The following is a 24,534-nucleotide window of genomic DNA, read 5'->3' on the forward strand; positions in this document are numbered from 1 at the left end:
TTTCAATGTGTAAGAATTTAGACAACGCATGGGGGATATGGTTGATCTCTTCTCTACTTCGTCTGACGCCTTAGTTGGAAGACTAGAGGGCTGGGGACCATTATCATCCACAGGCATGCTCACTTACAAGGCCACCGAGGCTGGCTGTCAGCTGATACCTCGGTTACGCTCCATTAGGCCTCTTCATGTAGTCTTGTCACATCACCTACTTTGGTTTCCTCATTTCGCAGTGGCTGGTTTCCCTTAAGCAATTATCCCAATATTGAGGGCAGAATGATTTACTTCAGAAATCACAAAGCATCATTTCTGCTGTATTCTTTTAGTAAGAGCAATCCAAAGTTCCCCACCCAGATTCAGGAGGAGGGGACCCCCAGACATCTCTCAAGAGGAGTATCAAAGTCACATGGTAAGAAAAGCATATAAGATGGAAAAAACTGTCACAGCCATTTAGGAAAACAAAATCTGCCAAACATCTTAATTGGCGCAAAAACAATTTTGAGTGGAAAAAGTAATTTACAGCACAGTATAATTCCACTTATGTAGAGGGTTTAAATATAGCATATATACATATGTATGCATATATTTAAACATGCCCACATATATTTAAAGGAAAACAGGAATGCAATAAAAATGATAAACAAGAAATCAAAGAAGATATTATCTTTGGAAATGTGGGAGGGAGAAATATGCAATTGCGAAGCAATATACAAGAAACCTATAATAATATGCAAATGTTTCATTTCTTAAGATAGGTTTCGCAGGCATTCATTATAGTACATTATTACATGTGGGAGATAAACTCCAAAAGAATTTGAATTTAGTTAGCTATGAGTTATTATGGAAAGGCAAATGCCAAGGATGCATTCTAGGTGTAGCACTTAGGTGATTACATAAGAATGTCCTGCACACATAAAAAAAGATACAGATATTCAATTGGAGGAAGAGAAAAATGTCAATAGCAAATATCGAGGTAAACATAGATAGAAGAACAGAGAGACATATACAGACACAGACATCAGCGTAGTTCATCAACTAAAGCCCTTGGATCAGTCTTCTTTACAGGCAATATGATCCTATAAAGAAATCACCAAATTTCTGGAAGTTATCCTGAGATTTAAAATGCCTGTAGTTGGCAATAATATCATGTGATCATCAAGGTGACCCTGCAAAACTCTGCTCTGATGAGTGTTCAAAGAAATAGAAAGGGCTGATCATTGCTTCAAAAGTGTTTATATAGATAACATGGCTAGTTATTCATGTGTGTCTGTCTGATTTGTAAATAGGTTTCCCCTGACAAAAAATATCTTTTTCAGCACTAAGCGTGTTGCTGGAAATTTCACCTCCACAGATTATTTCTGTTGGGTACGACTCCTGAAATTCACTTTCAAAAGTCTTTCTTTCAAGATGCAGAAGTGGAACAACACTTAGATGGGGCGATTCTTTATCCACATCAGTGTCACAATGGTAGGCACTCAAGAGGAAGGTCACAGAGAAATATTCTTCAACAGGAAAAAACCGAGAATACAAAGACCAGAATAAAACCAAAGGGCACAGATTTCTGACAGAGGAACAGATAAAGATCAAGGCATTTTTCTTTTACAGTTTTTCTAAAGGGAACATGTGCTTAGCAATCTTATCACAGGGTCAACATATATGGCTACAGATATTTAAACATGGCCAGTCCAAATATCTAAATTGAGTTGAGCAGCATGGGAGATGCTATTTCTTAAACATATTTAGTAGTGTGCAAATATGGGATAAAGAGCTTTTTGGAAACCTATTTCAAGTCATATACACAGTTAGAAAAGTGCCCATGGAATATAGAAAGTTATATGAACAACTGTGTTGCTTTAGAAAAAGGGGAAAATGAATTCAGAATCTATTATGTAGGTCACATATCAGTATTAATTGGCTTCAATGGGGTTTGTGTTAAAAAATAGAATCCATCCTCTTTGGATAATAAAGATATTTCTTCTGTTTACATGTAAACTAGGACAGAGTCCTCTATTGCGGATATAAAAACTGGGCTAAAAAAAGGCTACTCAAAAGAAGACATCTCCAAGTCTTATTTATTTATTATTTAACCTGATGAAAAAGAGAAGAAAAATTTCATAGCTATAGGGAAACAATAAAATAGCAGTGAAGAAAGATACTACCTTCTTCTTACTATCACAGGTTCATGGGTTTTGATAGAGGTATCCCCTCCATAATCATGTTTGCCTTTTGAAATGTATCTTAGTTTGAAAATCTTTAGTCACTAATGTGTGTCTCCCGGGAGGGGGGGCAGGGGAACAAAACTTGAAAAAGATCACTTCCACATAAAGACAACTACAAGTTGGCCAAGTAAACATGAATTAGATGTACAAAAATGTACCACTTTCATAGCATGACACTAAATACGTCTGTCAAAAGTTGTGGAGTGTTGCTGATTATGATTTAATTAGGCTTTAGTTTTACAGGGCTTTCACTTTCAAAAAAGACTGTATGTATATAAAATACTTAGTGTACAACTTTTGCCATTTACACAGGCTTTTCTAAGAAAGAATAAAATACTGGCTGGAAAACGTTTCTTCAGTTATTTCTTGGCAGATTAATCTTCTCTTCAAAGTCCCAATAGTAATTATAATGCCTAATCCCTGAGAACAAGTCATTTCAGGTGGGAAATGGAAGCAGCTTGGGAATTCTTCGATGGGAAGAACCAGATTTTGATCAAAAAAAAAAAGAATCACTGTAGTCAGGGCCAGAGTGAAAATTCACAAAGCAAGTACCCTCTTATACGACCAGTCCTACGTACAGACATACGCATGTGTAGGTATGACCCTCCTCCAGCCCTGTGCAGGAGGGGTCTTTGGCAATGCAACACTGCCATCTCCCTTATAAAGCCTCTTCTGTGTGGCAGAGGAGAAGCCAGCAGCTACATTTTCTTGAATTCCTTTCCTGGGATAGTTTGTCACTGAGATGAAAATGTATACATTAGGAAGATGGAAAAGAAGCAGAAACTATCATCCTCAGGAGGCTGTTGCAGACAGATGTGCGAAACTGAGATTCCGGACAGCGTGACCGTGCCCTCCTGGAAGCCACTTGCTAACGGCTGCAGACTGAGGCAGTTAGTGAGAGCTTCTAGGGTTTGTTTGTGTTTTGTTGTTGTTGTTGATGTTGTTTTTTGAGAATTGTAATGACTTCCCAGCATGCTTTGGGGAACTGTTTCAGTGTTTGCAGCTGAATTCTTGGTTGGTGGATCCCCTGCCTTGCAGCACTGGCTTCCATAACCTGCAGAGGCAGCTTCCTTTACTTCTGCTCCTTCAACACTTCCCAAATCATTTCAGTCTCTAATTCTATGTTTACTCTTTTATACTCAAAATACGGTGAATGCTTTCTCTCTTCTTGACAGAACAATTACTTCTACGAGCCCTAGCGAGGATGAATTAAATCTTTCAAGGGTCCTACTCAATCCATGTTAAGATTGAACTAGTTCTCAATATCTACGCACCCCAGGATGAGTATCAGTCAAGAACTTGTAATCAAGTGTGTCTAATATCCCTGAGCACCAAACACACCAGTTTATATTCTCCAGAGTATCACTAGGATTCAATCGTGAACACCAATTTTCTGACTTTCAACGAGATATAAAGGAAGGAAGGGGAAGGCTAACTTTTCCCTGAAAGTAGTTTCTGGAAGTAGCAGCAGTCATAGCAACTGAGGATGCCTGTAAGTGGTGTAGAGCCCAGAAGCATTGGTGGCAGGTACAGCAGCACAATGTAAGTACAAACTTCCTTTTTTTTTTTTTTTTGAGACAGAGTCTCACTTTGTCACCCCAACTGGAGTACAGTGGTGTGATCTCGGCACACTGCAACCTCCACCTCCCAGGTTCAAGTGATTCTCCCGCCTCAGCCTCCCGAGTAGCTGAGACTATAGGAGCACAAAGCCACACCCAGCTAAGTTTTGTTTTTAGTAGAGATGGGGTTTCACCATGTCAGGCTGGTGTCGAACTCCTGGCCTCGGGTGATCCACCTGCCTCGGCCTCCCAAAGTGCTGAGATTACAGGCGTGAGTCACCGCACCCGGCCCAGACGTCTAATTTTCTAGTATAGGGCTACCAGTGTCAGTCCAACATCAGGACCATAATGTGAATAGTGGCAGTACTATCACAGGCTCACGGGTTCCAGGGACAGCAGCAGCTTCCAGACTTGGGCATAACAACTACCTTTTCTTCTTTACTCCTCAAACTCCCCTCTGTTTCACCGTTTCTTTTTCAATTTTCCCAACATCTTTGCAGAACTCAGTTTAGACTGCCCACCCAAAACCTAATAAACTCTCTCTTCCACTACCGTCCCAGTATCGAATTTTTTTAAGGTTTTGTTTTTCACAGACTTGTCCCCCGACCCCTCCACTCTTTGGTTCTTTAATAATTGTAAATTAAATTTGTTCAAGCAGTTATCCAAAAGTATCTGTTGAAAATATATGTGTCCAAACCTATGCTAGGCATTGATGGAAAATCAACATGGAAAGTGCACTCCTGGTTTTCACAGAATAAGGATTGGGAGAGATACAGAAACAACTTGGAAGCACAGCATCTACAAGGCTTTCACTCAGACTTTTGAAAAGAGACTTCACAGCTGACCTGGGAACATATCAGATAGAACTTATTTTCAACTGCATTTGAAAGTGTAAGCTCGAATCCCCACTTTCCAATGACCACAGTTTAGTTTCAGTGGCACAGCAAATAAAACCCTTGCCTGGAGGTTAAAGGTATAAATGAAAATATCTTCTCTTGAATACAGGTGGAAACTATGAATTCATTCTAGCCAATAGAAAATGGCATCCAGGTATGGTGGCTCATGCCTGGAATTCCAGTACTTTGGGAGGCTGATGCGGGCGGATCACCTGAGGTCAGGAGTTCAAGACCAGCCTGGGCAACAAGGTGAAACCCTGTCTCTACTAAAAACACAAAAATTAGCTGGGTGTGGTGGTAGGCACCTGTAATCCCAGCCACTCAGGAGGCTGAGGCAGGAGAATTGCTTGAACCCAGGAGGCAGAGTTTGCAGTGAGCCGAGATCGCACCACTGCACTCCAGCCTAGGCGACACAGCGAGACTTGTTCTCAAAAAAAAAAAAAAAAAAAGAAAAAGAAAACAAAATGGCAAAGATAATGTGAAACCACTCTCATGATTAAGTTATGTTATATAAGCCTCCACCTTATTAGCAGGCTCACTTTACTGTCTCTTTACTCGTTATTGTCTTTGAAGAGTCAACCTAGCTTGAATCCTACTTATATAAGGAAATGAATTCTGCTAATAGCTGGAGTAAGCTTGGAAACAGAGTTTTCCCTGATTGACCCCCAGGTCTAGCTGGCATCTTGACTGCAGCCTTAAAGAGAAACCAGTTAGATTTCCTTGGATTTATGATCTTGAAGAAACTATGAGATAATGAGTACAATGTTTTAGGTGGCAAAGTTGGTGATATTTTGTTTTGCAGCAATAGATAACTAACACACTGGCACAAACTGCGAGTAGAAAACAATCCTTCCCCCCTTGCTTCTGAAAATCCATCTTTTATCAGGAAGAACCTAATAAAAAAGCAGCTGACATGATAGTCTCAGAAATGCACTTGTCAAACTCTTAGTACAAACATCACAGAACAGAGGGTAGGAAAGCAGACTTGAAGCTTAGAATAAGAAAAACAAGCACAGTCTATCTTTAGCTACTCAGCATCTGCATACATTCTTTTACCTGTATTTGAATTCTGAACCATTAAAATAACATTCTGCTTCCAACTCTCAGATAAAACAAACATAATATCATAACATTCTAACACCCCCTATTCACACCTCTCTGGAATCCACAAGTCACAATTCCGCTTCAATCATCTATAAGCTGAAGACTAATGACCAAATGATAAAGTTATTACAATCAATATTTCATATAAACTGAAAGGAGAAAGGAGGAGTTAAAAAAAGAGAGAGAGACAAATATTAGTGTAAACATAAGAAGGCAATGTGTATGTCTGCCAGACACTGCACTTCTGTAACTGGTCACAAGGGTATAGTCGATTTTAATTCACTTCTTACAGTCCCCGTTCCATTTTAACTTTACTCTTAGACCCTTGGTCACACATCAGCTGGCAGAAGAAGCTCTTTACCTGGAGATAACCTAACTTTATTCCTGAAAGGTCTGAGTCCTTAGGTGTTCCACCTTTATTGGGTGACTCTGTTGGGGCTTTCTTCACGTTAATTTTTACTTTTGTACATGGAAAAGTTAAGAGACACAAAGAAGAATCCTTCAGTTTGGAACATAATCTTTGTTGCGTACATGGTAGACAAGAAACTCAATATCTCTTTGGATACTGGGACAAATCATGTCTGCAAGCACAGTAAACCCCTTCTTTGTTATTTCCATTGCATGAGGAGCCCAAATAGCAAGTCACATTCTCAACTTTTAATTCGCTGGAAACATTCCTATGTCCCTGTGATGGAAGAACTTCTCCCTTGAGCAAAAACAACCTTAAAGCAACTTGTGCCTAAATTTTAGAGATAAAAAGAAGAGTTCTATGGTTCAGCTATTGCTGTTGTGAGAGAAGTTACTCTCACACTCACCTGTTGGTTTCTGCGTCTGAGTATACTGGTGGTGGCAGAATCAGCATCACTTATTGCTCTTTAGTTCAGAGCATATCTACATCTTGTAGACTAATGTACCAAACTTGAAGGGAATTGTTTTCCAAATGGTATTCGTAACTGGATCTTCATTATGTCATTTAAACATGCTACCATGCCATCTATTTCTGAGTGATGGATATAATATGAATGAATTCCATGGGTGTGAACCTTTTGATACATTAATACGGTGAAACAAGTGACTCAATCTAAAATGATGTTGCATGAGCTAACATGATGACTGACGCATCCAAAATATCCAGATATAGGAGGTGCTGACAGAGCATCGTGAACAAGAAAAATAAGACTTATCCAAAATACGAATTTACTCTAATGAGGACACACTGATGAGCATTCTCATAGAACACAAATATCTTCAAACTATAGGCCCAATCCATGAGGTCTGTCCATGTGAGTCTTACCCAGACCTGCTTGTTAAATCTCCTCCTTACCGGTCCCTCGTCACCTGGCTCACCAATCGTACTCGTGCATCCATACCACTGGCCATCTCTCTGTCCAGACAGTGGAAAAAAACAGATGCATTGCTTAAAGCACTACCTACTCAGAAGACAATCAGAGAGTATCCTCAATGAGGCTAATATCATTGATAAACCATGCCCGAGATTTCCCTTCCTCCATCACATACTCATAGGGAATTTTGTTTGGTCACAGGTGTGTGCTTAGGGGAAAAGGCAATGATACAAGACTAGGTGAAATCTAAGCCAATCACTCATGCAAATGATTTTTTGTCAGGGACCCACTAGGTCAGGGACCCAGGCTGGCAGATGCCACTTCAACTCCATCCTGTTTTGCTGCTGCACATACCCAAACTTATGGCTTGGAGGATTAGGGAAGACACAGTTCATGATGGGCAGCTCAGTTCTCATAGTCATTAGATGTAGCAGAATAATGGACCCTACCGCTCCAATATACCCACTTCCTAATCCAAAGATCCTGTGAATATGTGGTTTATAGCAAACGGGAATTAAGTTTGTAGATGGAATTAAGGTTATCAACTAACCTTGTACAGAATGGTTATCCTGGATTATTCAAGAGGACTAAATGTCATCAAAAGGGTCCTTAGAAGTAGACAGGGGAGATGTCATTAGGCAAAAATGTTCAGAGAGATGCAAGACCACAAGCCAAGAAATGCTGAGGGAACTCTAGATGATGGAAAAGGCAAGAAAGAGGTTCTCCCCTCTAGCCTCCAGAAATGAACGCAGCCCTACTAACACCTTGATTTTAGGTCCATGAGATCTTTCTCAGATGTCTGACCTACAGAACTGTAGAATAATAAATCTGTGTTGTTTTAAGTCACCAACTTTCTGGTGATTCATTACAGCAGAAATGGATAACTAATAAACTTCTTATTCTATGATACGGCATCATCTACCAGGGCCTGGTTCTAAGCCAGAAGCTGTTTCTTAAAATAAAAATAATTACATTTAGATGAATCAAGAAGCTGTCCATCAGACCTACATGTTTCTGCTTTTATAGATAAAGTAACACTTTACTAGTTTACTCGTCTATTTTATTATTAGATCAGCTTTCTGGAGACAAAAACATTTTGACTGGCATTTGAACCCTGCTGCTTATGACAGGAATCACGCCCATGTTGTTTCTGGTGAATCACATCTGGTCTTTGCCGCTCTAGGATGCTACCAGTCCTGCTGAAAACAGGAAGCCTGTGTCAATTCTGTCAACTCTAACATTATCCACAGCATGTAGAGGAAAACCACCAAAGAGTTTCTCAAGCATGCTAGTCATCTCTTCACTAAGTTATGTATCAATGTATTGGTACCTTAGTCAAGAGTGTCCTCCGGACCCTCAACACGGGATGCAGGGCAAACAAGATTAGTCCACTCCAAGATTTGTATCCCCCTCCTAAAACTACAGATTCTATCTTTTACATCAAAGAAGATGTTTGCTTCTAAACATCATTAAGTACAAAACATTTAAAATATTAAAAATTAAATTAAATGCAGTTGAATCCAGGTTTCAGGCAATCAACTATGGAAACTCTTCAGTTAAGTCCTGGCTCCTTGAGTCAACACATTAGATTCTTGGTAAATGCCTTAACAACGTTTGCATAATCCAGTATTAAAATCCATCTACTTTGGCCTAATACTTGAATCGATTATCATATATATTTCTCAGTTTTAAGGTAATATAAATGAGCAAATATTGCAATTATCTTGGCAAATAAGCCGTCTCTTCCTGGGTTGCACGTTGCACTAATCCTCTTGGGGAATGTTTGGATCTTACTTGAAGTGGATCTAGAGGCAGTGGAAGTGATGGAGGTGGTTCCTGAGGTGACGAGGCCTCCCCTCGAAATGCAGCTGACTCACAGAGATGACTATAAATGTTCATGGAAGCCTTTGTCCTCAGCCAGAAAAGGAGAGGTTACTTTGGCTGGCAAGGGATGCTTAGGGAGATCTGGGAATTAAAGTGCAGGAAGACATAGCTATTCCACTCCTGACTTTTTGCAGTCATTACTTCTATCATGATGGTCAAATCAAGTGGCTAATTGGCTTTTCAAAACTCTACCTGTCCTTCATCCCAAGAAAACATATATGATAATTTATGTATCTGTGGTACTAATGCATAGCACTAATACAGTTATCCCATTTTTCCCACCAGCAAAAGTGTCATTATTAGATCAAAATAATCCAGAGTCCTATGTCTGAAAATCTGTCTTCTAGGACTTCATCTCATAGAAATGAATATATAAAGTCAGGAAACAAAAGCACAGGTAGTATTTCAATGAGGATATTTAATGCAGAGTTAGTTTCAGTGCTCTAGATAAGAGAGGACATTGTCCTATACCAGGGTACTGGCAGTGAAGAGATGAAGTAAATCATTTTTGAAATCTAAGAGATGGTACCTTATAAGAGGCAGGCATGTTGAGAAAGAAATATACAGCAAATAATGAACAAGATTCTGGGTTAAGAAATTTGTGTAAGAGAGGAGTCTAGATTTCTGGATCAAGTAGTCAGGGGTATGGAAAGCAGATTATCCTTGGGGAAAGAAGAGATGATAAGACATCCAAACAGATATCCAAGAAAAACGTAGAATGGAAACTGAAAGGAAGTCGGAAATGGAAAAATAGTCCCCAAATAGACTCATAAATTATACCTTAAGATAAATATAGCTGTTTTCTAAAAATTAAACTATTATATGAATTAATATCCCATAGTATAGATACACAGTCTCAAAAACCTCTTCGACTATTAAGCCTTACTATTCATTTGAATCCTTCAATAATTATTATATATATTAGAAAAAAATAATTATCAAACAGAAAAATAATTGGTAAGTGCTTGTAAGAAAATAATTGTTAAGGGAATTTAGAAAAGAATGAGAAAGATGGAGGTAAACACTCCAGATATCTATCTGACCACTACACAAAAAACAGAGAATTGGCCCATAACCTTCAAGTGTTATATATTGTATATCAAGTCTATCCATGTTATACATGTAAGTACTTTACCCATTTTAGTTATATAAATAGCTCTCATTGTTCTGGTTTATTTCCAATCAACTTTATATTTTTTATTGATGTTTCCATGAATGCACAACTATGTCAAGAAAGTGACTTGTCATGCAAAGAAATACATCATTGTTTGTATTTCTTAACTACACTTAATACTATTCATTAATACAGTGATTATGGCTCATATGAGCCAGTAATAGGACATGAATATTTTCTCTTTGGGCTGTCAAGAGGAGAATTTTGATGCTTAAATGCTGATGGATGGCTCCTAGATCCAGGTAAATTCATATTTTGGGGTAGCCACTTGAGGGTCAGTCAGCAATGTCTCTGTGGGGAATACTCTGACCTCACCACAAGTAGTTCTTTCAAAAGTTAACAGAAATTGAAATGGTAGATAAGTTTCCCCTTAATATGAATACATTGTAAAAAGAAAAAAAGGACTAGTGATGAGAAAACACATGAAGTAAAAAATACCAGTTATTTATATACAGAGCTGCTACAGGCCCAGGCTGGCAATTTTCTACACACCACTAATTACATTTGCTATGTCTATTAATATTCCCATTATTTTCAACAGTTGGTGCCAAGGTAATGCATTATGAAAATTTATTTTAATGCAAAACATAAAAGGATATCTCTAATAGTATTTTTCTTCATCTCTGGGGCATAGTATATTACATCAAGAAGATACGTCAAATCTGAATGTACCTAAGCCACAGAATTTGAAGTTGAACTTCAGTTCACCTTTAAAACATATCCTCCACCTACATGGCTTAAAACATGGCAATAGTTAGCAAGCACCCTTGGCTCCATCCTCCCACCTACACTAGAGAAAAACTATTTTGCACACAGAGGTCTGAGTGACCCGGTAAATGTTACCTGGCAATTGCTGGGCATTTAGGAAAGAAGAAGAAGAAAGTCACAGAAAATGACCCAGGCACAGTCCCTTTGCCTGTCAAACAAGGAGAGACAAGGATTAAAAATAAAACCTACATCATGTAAGGTTAAGAACTCCTGTTGTGCTAAGAGCTTTTGAAGCCAGAAAATACCAGAGGCTTGAGTTTATCTGGGATAAAAATGAAAGTTCTGACCCAACATTGTTAGTGCCTCACTCCACTTTTGACCACAGCTCCCACAGGTTCTTGCAAGCTGCTTAACCAGGGTTAGAAGGGCAAGGCCAGGGCACAGAAAATGACACTCATTCCATTTAAACATAATTTAATTCTCTGAAGCCTTTTAAAATAGGTTTTTAGAATCAACATCCTTGAGCACTCTGATTGAATGCAGCTATTTTGGGAAATAAAATTGCTGTTATTGCTATTTTCTGTGTGAATTCAAAGAGGCAAAAACCATGTGAGGTGCCTTTTGGCCCTTCTACTCTGTAGTCTCAAATCAAAGCATGGATGAAGTAGGATCTAATATATTTTGTGTTAATGTGCTTCAAGATATGCTAACAACCACTTTGTGTTATAATAATCCAGTATGGTATATCTATTTCTACTCTAATAAATGGGCTCAGTTTAGACTGACCTCTAAAAACCATCTCCATTATCAGTACCTCAGCTCTTCCTCTTATTCAGAGCATGTTAGAAAGTTACAGAAGATACATTAAGTACCTGAGCAGCTGAGTTCAAAGTGTATCCTGAGTACACAACAAATCCTGGAGAATCCAAATCTATCACCGTTTCTTTGTGGACCTCATAAAATGACACCATCATAGTCCCTCTTATAAACCCCAAGTATTAATACCTGAGATAAACTATTCTCGGGCACAAAGCAGTATGTGTTCAGCCAGCGATCACCTAGAACAGATGAATGCTTTGGGGAGCTTGAACTTTGGGAATACATTTCCATGGAATGGGGAATTGAAGGTCTAATAAAGAAAAGTTTGATGAAGTTAGTTAAATAAATGAAATGAAGCTCTGTCATTCCATAGGTCAGAGGATAAGTAAAAACAAAAACCCATCTCTACAGTGGGGCATAGCTGTGAAGAAACTGAGGTGTGCTCTCCACCTCACACTGAAGATAGCCCCCAGATATTTTCATATTTATTTTCATTGAGATAAAAGTTATCAATCCTAAATGTAAAATTTAATGAGTTTTAGCAAATATATACATGTGCTATCATATCAATCAAGATAGAAAACAAGTGCCATTACTACAAAAAGTTTTTCTTCATGTGACTTCAGTTACAAAGGTGTCAACACCCTAAACAACGAAGGTTCTGGTTTCTACCATCGTAGTTTTATCAGCTGTATAATTAATATAAATTTCCTTTACTGTGTGTAGAGTTTGTGTCTGACTTCTTTTGCAGAGTACTTTTTTTTTTTTTTTAGAGCCATCCTTGTTGTTGGTGTATCAGTTTTTGTTTCTTTTTTATTGCCAAATAACATCCTATTATATAAATATTCCATTGCTTATCTATTTCCTTGGTGTCAAGAACTGGAATGATCTGAGAACTTACTCTCCATGTCAGCTGACAAATTAAACTGCCACAGTTTTTAAAATGCTGACAGAAGACACATAAAGGACCTTTATTACTCATGGCAGAACAGGCAGTATGAGCATCACATTTGCATGAGTTGCTCTTGTCCCATCTCCAAGTCCCATGGGCATGATCCCAGGTGTATTCTGCACACACAAAGGATTTGTGTCTTTGTGTCTCAGATGAAGAGCCCCCAAGATTAGAAATCTCTGATCTCTTTTTTTTTTTTTTTTTTTTTTTTTGAGACGGAGTCTCGCTTTGTCGCCCAGGCTGGAGTGAGTGGCGCGATCTCGGCTCACTACAAGCTCCGCCTCCCGGGTTCCCGCCATTCTCCTGCCTCAGCCTCCCGAGTAGCTGGGACTACAGGCGCCGCCAGCATGCCCGGCCAATTTTTTTGTATTTTTAGTAGAGACAGGGTTTCACGGTGTTAGCAGGATGGTCTCGAACACCTGACCTCGTGATCCGCCCGCCTCGGCCTCCCAAAGTGCTGGGATTACAGGCGTGAGCCACCGTGCCCGGCCCCAGAAATCCCTGATCTTTAATAGGGGTTGCTAGCAAGCCTGCTCAACTTTTGCCTTATAGACCTGTTATCTTCAAAACTTCAGTCAGGTAATAAATCTGCCCTCTGTCCGCCAGGTCCAACACTATTCTCTGCCGAGGATACTGTCTATGTAAACATCCTCGAAAAGACACTGCAGAACAAAAGCCAATTCAAAACACAGAGAAACTCCATGGAGAGCTCTCTCTTAACACCTGGTGATGGACGTTTTGGTTGGTTCCAGTTTGGAATTGGTACATTATTTCCTTAAGATGTTCCATGAATCAATCATGCCATGTGTGAATAAAAACAGTTTGACTTTTCCTGTAAAATGTTTATGCCCTTTTTTTTTTCCCTTGCTTATTACACTAGCAAGGGACTATATTGAACAGATGGGTTTAGAGCTGATTCTTCATTATTTTGTTCCCAGTCTTAGTGTAAAGTGTTCAGTATTTCACCATGTGTGATGTCAGCTGCACATTTTTTCATACATACACTTTGTCAGTGGAAAATGTTCCTTCTATTACTAGATTGCTTCATATTTTTATGATGATACATGTTAAATAGATGTTAAATTTTATCAAATATATTATCTGCATCCATTAAGACCATCGCATATTTTTTCTCCTTTTTTCTATTAAAATGATAGTGATTAAATTTTGAATATTAAACTTTCTTCTATTTCTAAAATAAATCACACATGAGCATATATATTATCTATTGTTTATATTGCTGGATTTTATTGTTGTTATTTCACTTCGAATTTTTGCAGATCATTTCTTGAAGGTTATTTGTCTTTAATTTTCCTTTCTTAAAATGTGTGTGTCAGATTTGTCACCAGAATAACATTGCCCTCTTAAAATGTATTGAAAAGTGTTCCCTCGTCCTTTATTTTCTGAAATAGTTTAAGAGTACAGTGATGCTGTGTTTATTTATTTCTTAAATATTGGATACAGTTAGCAAACTTACCTGGACCTAAGGTAAAATAAGGGTTATAGAGAAATGCAAAAAGGCATTTTATTAAAATTTAATTATTTTAATAGATACAGGGTTTTTAATTTTCTACTTTTTCTTGTGTCAGTTTTGGAAAGTTGTTTCAAAGTATCTGGTCCATTTCATTAAAGTTTTCAAATTTATTTGTATAGAGTTGCTAATAATATTTATTATCTTTTCAGTTCTTTATAATCTGTTTTGTCCATCCTCTATCATTCCTGGTTTTAATAATTTATGATTGCCACTTATTGTCTTCATCAGTTTTGCTAGGTATTTATCACTTTTCTTTAACCTTTTTTTAGGAACAGTGGCTTTCTTAATTTTCTCTATAGTGTATTTCCTTGTTTCTCTTTAATGATTTATTTAGTTCAACATGCTTTTCTTTTTCTAGCTCCTAAAAGTGGAAACTTATATCCTTGATTTAAAATCATTATTCTTTTATAATATAAACATTTAAAGCCATACATTTATTTCTAGGCACTGTTTGGCTGCATAATATGACTTTTGATAAGTTTGTTATTACTTAGTTTAAAATGTTTCCTAGCATTCCATATAAATTAAGTTACAATGTTCTCTAGTCTTCTGGCTCCATCTCATTCACTAAAGTCCAAAATCAATGAAAGAGCTAACAAAACGCAAGACATATATTCCTTCATCAACTCAAAAATTATTTTTCTTCTTTTTCACTTAATTCTATCCTTCTTGACGTTCCTTAAATATGCCAGGAAAGATTTTGCTTCAAAAATTTTGCTCTTGCTATTGTCTTTGCCTGCAATATAATTTGTATTGCTATGGGTTCCCTTCCTTCAAGATATTGCTCCAATATCTCCCTCTCAGTGAGGCTCACCATTGACCATGCCATTTAAAATTTCAGTGCCATGGCTGGGCCCGTGTTTGTTTTTTACCAATACATTTCACTATTTTAATTTTCTCTATAACCCTTATTTCTTCTACTATTTCAAATAGCATATTTATTTTTGTTGCTTATTGACTGTCTTCACCCTGAACTGCCTTTACTAGATGTAAATCTCCTTAGAATAGGGATGTTCGTTTATATTTTTCTTCCGACAGCATATAATCAGTGCCTAGAATAGACTCTGGCACATTATAGGGACTGAATAAATATTTTAGAATAAATAACAATGTTCAGTTACAAACTGCTCAAGGTGCTATGGGCAGATGAGTGATTTATAAGGTTAGTGTCAAGTGAGAGGAGAAAAACTGAAATTGCATCACTGAAAGATGCACCTGAATTATGAGTTATGTGTGATCATATTTGATTTTGAATTGTGTTTAGAAGAAAAGCATTTCTAGGCAGAGAGATTGGTATAATCACATCTATGAAGATATGATATGCATAGTATATTTTGAGAAATTTGTTTGTTATTATTAGATATAAAGTGAGTCAGTTTCTAGCAATGCATAATGCTAAAGAGGTAGATTTTAACAATAGCTCTTGAAGTCCTGTGTCCTCTAAAAAGAAGACTGGAACTTATCTTAAAATATTGCCAACAACGTGAATGAAACAAAATTCGAACATGAATATATTTTAGTGATACTAAGGATCTGTGAAAACAAGTAGTGATTATTTTAAAATTGGTCAGATAAAAATACTACTTACTTCAATAGGATATTAACTAGAAAGACAGTTGACTTCTCAGTGGTAGAAGACCACTGGATGATACAAGACCACTTGTATCCATTTGCTGAAGAATAATAATTGCTAATTTAATATTCTAAACTCAGTGAAATTATCATGTAACATTGAAGGCAAATACGTTCTTAAAAAAAAAAGGTCTGCCACAAATTAGTAAATATCAGGAAAAAATAAATAATTAGAAATTACTGACACTAAAAACATAGTAACAGAATATTATAAAAAGCTCTATGACCATATATCTGAGAATTTAAACAAAATGGAAAGTGTTAGGAAAATCATAGGTTATCAAAACTAAGAAATACAGAATATCTTAATAGTTACATAATCACTAATAATTCAATCAGCAGTCACAATTTTTTTATAAAGAAAACTACAAGCCCAAATTGATTTCTACCAAATCAAATAGAAGAAGAAGGAAGAGGAGAAGGAAGGGGAACAGGAAGAGGACAGGAGGATAAGGAAAGTTTTATAACCTAGATAATAAAAACTGGCAAAAAAACAGAAATGAGAAAAGAATATTATATATTAATACCCCTAAACAGTTTATGTGGTAGTTCTTAAACTTTGAATTTAAGAAATATACCATTCACATTAGCATATAAAAATGAAGAACTTAGGCATAAATCTAACAAAAGAATCTAATAATTTTTAAAAATTGTAACAATTGAGAAAAATAAGAACAAAATAACAAGTTATGTATTGTATTCATCGGTTAAAAAGTTGATACTGTAAAAGTGGTAATTCCTCCTAAATTGTTCAATAGATGCAATGTTATCTTAGTAAAAATGCCTACTTTTATTTGTAGTATCTGCAGATTGATTTAAACTTTATAAAGATTTGCAAAGGCCTAAGAATGGCCTTTTTTTTTTTTTTTTAAACGAAGAATATGGTAAGAGAACTTGCTCTTCTAAACTCTTTAAAGCTGTCATCATAAACAAAACTTTGTATTGTTCCAGGGATAGACAAAAAGAAATTAATGGGAAGCTCAGAAAGAGACCTATATAAATACTTGACATATAACAGAGCAGATTAGTAAGGAAATGATGGATTTTTCAATAATTGATGCTGGGACAATTAAGTGTCCATACAGAAAAAAAAAAAAGAAGAGAAATTGAATCCTCTGTCAAAGATTTAAAATATCTCAAAATAAGTTAAACAGTCAAAATAAAATTTAGAAGACATTCACAATCTCAATCTAGAGAAAGGTTTTCTAAAAAGTCACAAAAGCACAAGAAAAATAAATGTCATTCAATTTAATTACATTGAAATTAAATAATCATATTTTAAAAGATATGTAAAAGTGAAAGAAAACATAAAAATAGGTAAATATATTTGTAATACATATAACTAATAAATGACTGGTGTAAAAAATATATAAAAGTCCTAGACCATTATGTGGGAAACAGGAAACATAATTTGCAAAATGAAAAAACATTTGAAAAAGCCTGTGACAAAAAGAAAATTCAAATTACCATTAACATTGCAAAGAGTTTTTACTTACCACTAAAATGCTAATTTTAGAAACCTCTTATGCAGAAGAGTGGGCTGAGTGTAAAAATAAATAAACATAAAAACCACAATAGGAGACAAATAAATGAAAGAATGATGTAAATTAAATTAAACACAAATACACATGTACACACAATCACAATACCAAGCTTTGTGGAGACCCTGAAATGCTTAGAAATATCCAATACTGACTATGGTATATCTCCTTCACTTTAACCTTCTTTTGCTTTTCTCAGTTAAGTTGTTAAATTTTCTTTTTAATGTCTTACACAACTTTTGTTAGATTTGTGCCTAAGTAATTTATGTTTGCATGCTAATGCAAAGGGTATATCTCCTTATACATTTAGAATAATAATAATAAAATTATAAATGTACATTTGCTATGACCCAACAATTTTACTTCTGGGTATGGACCACAAAAAGTAGTTGGACATGTGAACACATGTACAATACATTTGATGCAACAATTGCTGCAAACAACCCTAATATACGATAGCCATAAAGTAGCTAAACGTAGTGTATGTATACATGGAATCCTACTCATCTATGAAAATGAATTACATATATCTAAAAGTGGCAAAAGAAATAAGTTCTAAAAATATATTATTGAGTCAAAAGAAGTAAGTCACAAAAATAATTTCTCCATTTATACAGATAGAGTTTGAAAATAGGCAATATTGAATTACATTATTTAAGGATATATGCAGAGGTTTAAAAACTCACAAAAAATAAAGGAAAGGGTCCCCAAAATCAATAGAGCATTTGCCTCTAGTAGAGAGACAAGAAATGTAGAATAAGAGGGCCACAGGAGAGGGTATTTGGGGCTTTGGGTTGTTCCACTTCTTGCTCTGACTGGTGGTTATGTGAGTATCTGCTTAATAAATCTTATCTAAACTATATATACGTGTCTGAATATATGATATATATTACAGTGAAAAACTCTCTAAGTGAGGTAGCTAACGGCATACATATATATCATCAAGTTCGATAACTGAGGGGCCTTTGCATTATGCTTTACAAAGTGTTGTTCTGAACACTCGACGATGTTGAAACGCAGACACGGTGATGATAAAGTAGTGCAGTAGCGGACCGAGCTCTCTTCTTAACCCCTTTTTCTATCCCTTCAGACATGAAGCCTATGACTAAAGATAACAGAGTAAGATGGGCTGTGTGAGACACACACAAAACAAACATCTCTATGAGCTCTATTCCATTTCCTCTTTTTAGCAAAATGATTATTCTGTGTGAACATTAAACAAGTGCTGGAGGGTGATAAACCAGAAAGTTCTGGGTGTATAAAACTCACATTTTCTCAGTCTCTGATTGCTTTATCAGGACGTGTATTTAATGTTTCTGCTTGCAAACAATGAGTGGATAGAAGGCTGTGTTATACTCAGAAGAGTCCGTCAATATTATATAGAGACAGGTGGGACCCACTAACAAAACTGAAGACAGTTAACTATAACTAAAATCATCTCAATCCTCCTCATATAAATCATTAACATTTCATTTTTTTTTACTTTTTCTAAGCACTCGCAATTTAGAAGTGATGTTCGTTTTCGTTTTCTTTTGCTTTTGCTTTTTTTCTTTTCTTTTCTTTTTTTTTTTTTTTTTTTTTTTTGACAGTCTCACTCTCTTGCCTAGGCTGGAGTACAGTGGCACATTTCCATTCACTACAACCTCCACCTCCTGGGTTCAAGTGATTCTCCTACCTCAGCCTCTGGAGTAGCTGGGATTACAGGTGCACGCCACTATGCCTGGCTAATTTTTGTATTTTCAGTAGAGATGGGGTTTCACCATGTTGGCCAGGCTGGTGTTGAACTCCTGACCTCAGGTGATCTGCCTGCCTTGGCCTCCCAAAGTGCTAGGAGTACAGGCATGAGCCACCGCACCTGACCAGAAGAGGTGATGTTCTTAATTGGTTCTATGCCTCTTATTTCATCTATCACTTCCTATTTCATCCTCAGTCACTGAATTTGCTGACAATGAGTGGATCCATCTGCTTTCTATTCATGTTCTTACTTCTCAGAACCCATTTAAAACCGCATACTATTAGTATGGTGGCATATTCTATGCATTATGTATTTTGTATTTATGTACAGTATACTATGCGATATACTATGATAAACATCAACCTACTTATGTTTAAGTGGTTTAGAGACTGAGGACATGAGAAAGAGGACATGCAAGCCTTTGCCTTCCCTAGAATCAGACAAAAAAAAAAAGGCGGATTAACTTAAAAGAATATACTAATCAGTAATGATTCAATCAAAAATATAAAACATGATAATATAATAAAGAAGTCTGTAGAATCACCTTAGTTTTAAGGATTTCATATTTAGGTTTGTATTTTAAATAAATATTTAAATATGCAAATTATGAACATATCTGAGGGAACAGCTGGTGTTAAAATTCTAAAGGGAGGAATGATTTTGGCATGTTCAAGATACTAGAAGAGCAGAGTGGCTGAAGTTAGCAAATAAGGGAGAGGACGAAAAGAAATGAGGACAGAGGAATAGGCAAGAGCCAAAAACGAAAAGCCATTTTGTTGAAACCATATTAGGAAGTGGTTAAGCCGGGAAAACTGAATTTAGTTGTTGAGTTGAACGAAACAGTAGAGGAACACCAAATAGCACAGCTTTCTGTTGATTTTTTTCTACTAGTCCTTAGTCTGTGAAGATGATCTGTGTTGTTTCCCTTAATTTTCTGGGCTCAGACAACCTGACTTTGTTTGTTTGTTATATTTACAGTGGAACTGCATGCTCCCTGCAGTAGATTCGACAGTCAGCAAACGTGAGACCCAGTGATTAGCCTGGAAAATCTTTTCAATCTTTCATAACATAGAATATGCACGGTTGTCCTATCAATAAACTTGTACATTAAGCACTACATATCAAAAACTTGAGAACCACTGTCACAGCGAACCTAAAGGAAGGACCAAAGCAAACTCTATATGCAGATGTGTGAACATTCAAAATTTTCAGTCTTCGACAGAATCACCAAATCCCTGAAGAAAAGAGTGAATATTTCTCATCCTGTCTGCAAGTTTAATGCCATTCACATGGGTTAAATATGTGAATTAAAAAAAAAATAGAGGAGTCACCTCTCAAGCTAGGTTTAGGTTCTACAGAGTGCAATTGGAACACATAGGTGACATTACACTGTTTTAACCCCCAGGCCTAATCCTCTGTTTCCAACTACCATATTGTAAACTGACTTCAACTCCTGACATTCTTAATAACTTTATTTCCAACACTACATTCATCTCTGTGGCTTCAACCACATCTTCTGTTTCTTCATCACTGATGGCCTCTCTCACTTACATCTCTAACCATTACCTTTTTTGATTGCTTTCCCTTAGCTGTCAAATCAGTCTTCAGAACCTGTTGCTCCCAAGTCTACTTCAAGTTTTCTTGCTTTCTCTTTATACCAGTTTCAAAAGAAGAGCCGTTTCTGTGCTTTGCTTTCACTTTTCAGCTTTTTCTAATACAAGCTGATTTCTACTGTGTTACTAATCTGAAACCTACATTTCAGTGTTATAAGTGATTTATGAAATTCCTATTCCATAGATCTATTCTCAAGCCTTCTCCTATATGATCTCTTGAAAGCCTTCTATACTGTTGACCTACGCTTTCTTTTAAAAATTGCATGCTTTGCTTTCAGGGCACTATTAACTTTACCTCCCTCCTCACTGATCGCTTTTTAATTGTTTGTCTCTTTCATATACTCATGCCTTCAATGTGGATAGTCTCAGGGTTCAACACTCAGCCCTCTTGCTTCGTAATTCTTTCTGCTCTTACTTTTACAATCCCATCCACAGATATCGTCAATGTAATCACTATTCAAATGACAGCAAAATCTATATCTTTAGTATTTATAACTTATAAAACCAAATGAAATGCACATTGGATAGTTCTTAATAACAAACATTTTATAATTCAATATTTAATACAAATATTAAAATTACTGTAAATGACTTCAAAGACCATGTATGAAATTGTGATCTTTCCCTCAAAACCTATCGTTGCATATTCTCTATATAAGGTAATGCTACTATCATCTATCTATTCACTCAAGCAAAACATTACAAGAACAACATCACTCCTCTTTTAGCCCTCTATTGAATAGAATAGCAATCTTCAATTTGTCTGTTTCCATAATGACTTACAAAATGCAAATAGTCTCATTCTCTTATTCCTACTCCTACTTATGATAATTCCTATTTAACTCCTGGCTTATTGCAATAGAGTTTTTTCCCCCTTCTTTCCTCTTTCTAAATGTATAGTGTCTGTTCAAAGTTGTCGTTCTTCTAAAAATAACATAAATTTGGAAGTTATATTACCCTGCTTAAAAATTGTTAGTAATGGTTCTCCACTACCCATAGAATAATATGTCAAATACTTCAGTCATTTTGCAGTCAGAGTGAAGTTTTTATTCCAATGACTTTTCCTATAATTCCTATGGCAAATCACAGGCTGTAGTCACTCAGGCATGCACACTGGTCCTCCAGAATTTTAAACATAATCAGGTATAAAATGGGAGTAGATTATCTCTTACTGTTAGAATTCTGATGATCCATAGTTCATGACTTAGAATACATACTTCAATTGTTTTGAAGTCTTATTCTAATAGACTTCAGACTACTTTTAGTGATTTATGCTTAGATATTGCTCAAATAGTCATTTTTGGAAATAATGAAGGGGATTAGAGAAACTTTACCAAACACCCATGAACAGGGAAAAGAGGGATAGGAGAGGATTTAAAAGGCAATATAATAGTATTTTTTAAAAAAGTGAAACATTTGCTATGTGGGCAACCTGTTAAAAATGAATCTTTTTATCAAATAAAAATATCTTTGTGAAAACATAATCACATTTATTTCTAAAACTCTTATTCCACTTATCAGCATTTCTTTAAGGATCACATTTCTTTTCAGTAACCATCACTACAAGCTTATGTTTTCCAATACTTATTCTTGAACTTTTCAAATACTCTCATACCAGGTTACAAGACCTTCTAAATAAACCACTAGGATTTAATTTCAATTTAAGCCTCAATGATGATGACAACAACATTTTTATAAAACTCTGAGGCATTGAACTCTGCTTCTGATATTGCTGCTCTTAAATTTTACTGAGCTAGTTTCACTTCTAGTGTCTAAGGAGAGAGCTAGGCACTTTTAGATGCTACATTAACATTTTAAGGCTACCTTACTTGATAGCACCATAATGAACTAAAAGCATTTACTGAGCTTATAGACAACTTAGTCTATTCCCTCAGTATAGGATCCTTCCCATGAAAACCTGCTGCAACTGGTTTTATAACCAACAATGGCATCTTACTAATTCCAATTCTAATTACTACAGTTCATGCTGTAAACTGAAAAGTAGACTACAATATACATAATACAGGTCCCTTATCACCAATAAACATTAAAAATAACTATCTCACAGTTCTTATTCATTTAGATACATGCTACATACTAGATTTATTGCATTCCAGATCATTCTGATTATTTCCAGAACTCTTCTCTGAGACATAGTAGAAACAACTCTAGTATTTGTTTGAGAAGGTGAAAAGAGATTGCTGCTGTTACTTTTTATTCTGCCATAAATGTATTACCTAATGACTAAATAGAAATTTATAAATCAAAGTGATGTTTTTGCATGCTAAGAAATCTGCTGATAGCCCTATGAACATTCCTTCTGTTATGAGTCACCTTTCCCTTGCTGTATTCAAAATTCTCTCTTTGTTTTTGACTTTTGACAATTTGATTAGAATATATTTCAATGTAATCTTTGGGTTGCTGTGTTTAGGTTCTTTGAGCTTCATGAAGCTGGATATCCATACTCCTCCCAATATTTGGAAAGTTTATAGCCACTATTTCTTTCTGTTCTTTTCTCTCTTCTCTTGGGACTTCCATAACATATACTTGTTTGTTTGATGGCTTCTCAGAGGTCTCAAAAGCTTTCTTCACTCTTTTTCATTATACTTTCTTTCAGTTTCTTTAATTGGCTGATTTCAAATGACCTATCTTCAAGTTTGCTTACTTTTTCTTCTGCATAATTGAGTTTGCTGTTGAAGCTCTCTATTGAATTTTTAGTCCTATCCTGGTATTCTTCAGTTCCAGGATTTTAGTTTGGTTCATTTTTATGGTTTCTATTTTTAATTATACTTCTCATTTTGTTCATGAATTGTTTTTCTGATTTTGCTTAGCTGTCTATGTTCTCCTACATCTCATTGAGCTTCCTTAAGGTGAGTATTTTATATTTTTTATCAGGCAACTCATAGATATCCATTCTTTTGGGGTTGGTTATTGGAGCTTTATTAGTTTCCTTTAGTGTTGTTATATTTGCTTGATTTCCCATGATTTGAATATCCTTCCATTTGTGTCTATGTATTTGAAAGAGCAGACATCTCTTCCAGTCTCTATATGTAAACAGGTAAAAACACTCAGTCCCCCCAGACAACAGGAATTTCTCTGGAATTGCAGTCAAGTGATGTTGGAGCTGGGTCACATGGTTGCTTGTGGGTTCACGGTATGTCTTCAGTTACCAGAGGCTTGGGCAAGTGTGGATCCTGCCTCATATCTGAACATGATGGGACTGCCTCCAGTACTCTGGTCAATAGTAGTGGCACTGGGACAAGGGTCCACTTCAGGATACTCAAACTGTGGGTCTGTTACCAGCTGTAAAGGCAAATATAGCTCCCACCATGTCCTGGGGGGGCTTCTGCCAGGTCTCTCTGCAGACCATTGGAAGGACAGAACCATCACCGGACCATTGCTGACGTGGGTTGAGGGAACCAATGACAAGGCTGCATCAAGATCTGCAATCAGAATGAGGTTGGTGAGGCTGGCACCCAAGGCAAAGGCAGGGATGTCTTTTCCCAGGTTCCTGAGTGCATGGTGGAAATGAAAGGACAAAAGCCAAAGGAGACTGTAGCCAAATCCATAGGGAGTTAGGCTGTTTCTGGGTCTGTAGCTGTGACTACATGTAGTGAGTGTGCCACCTGCATGGGAGCCCGCCTTCTCAAAATAGCCCGCCTTGCTCGTGGCTCCACCTGGGTTTCACTGCCTCCTGCCCAGAACCCAAATTTCCCACAAAGGCACGTTTCTGTCTGGATGGCTGACAAATTGTTGTGGGGGATATAAGTGGGGTCTTCTTATTCACCATCTTGCTGACATCACTCTTCATACTTTTGTTTAAT

General features: G+C 36.5%; 1 long non-coding RNA gene across 4 annotated transcripts in view; it reads right to left on the reverse strand.

Annotated features, from left to right (window-relative positions):
* The window catches only part of LOC102138819 (uncharacterized), a 996,710-nt gene that overhangs the window by 807,822 nt on the left and 164,354 nt on the right, over nt 1-24,534 (reverse strand). The window contains exon 1 of one of the 4 annotated variants that reach the window (XR_010577831.1): nt 128-416. The exons of 1 other annotated variant lie outside the window; for it this stretch is intronic. This is a non-coding gene — a long non-coding RNA (uncharacterized lncRNA). Of the gene's footprint in view, nt 1-127; nt 417-24,534 lie in introns of those variants that run through there. 2 more of the 4 variants (XR_012417220.1, XR_010577830.1) reach the window with 2 other exon arrangements.

This window comes from Macaca fascicularis, chromosome 9 (assembly GCF_037993035.2).
Source record: "Macaca fascicularis isolate 582-1 chromosome 9, T2T-MFA8v1.1".
Lineage (NCBI taxonomy): Eukaryota > Metazoa > Chordata > Mammalia > Primates > Cercopithecidae > Macaca > Macaca fascicularis.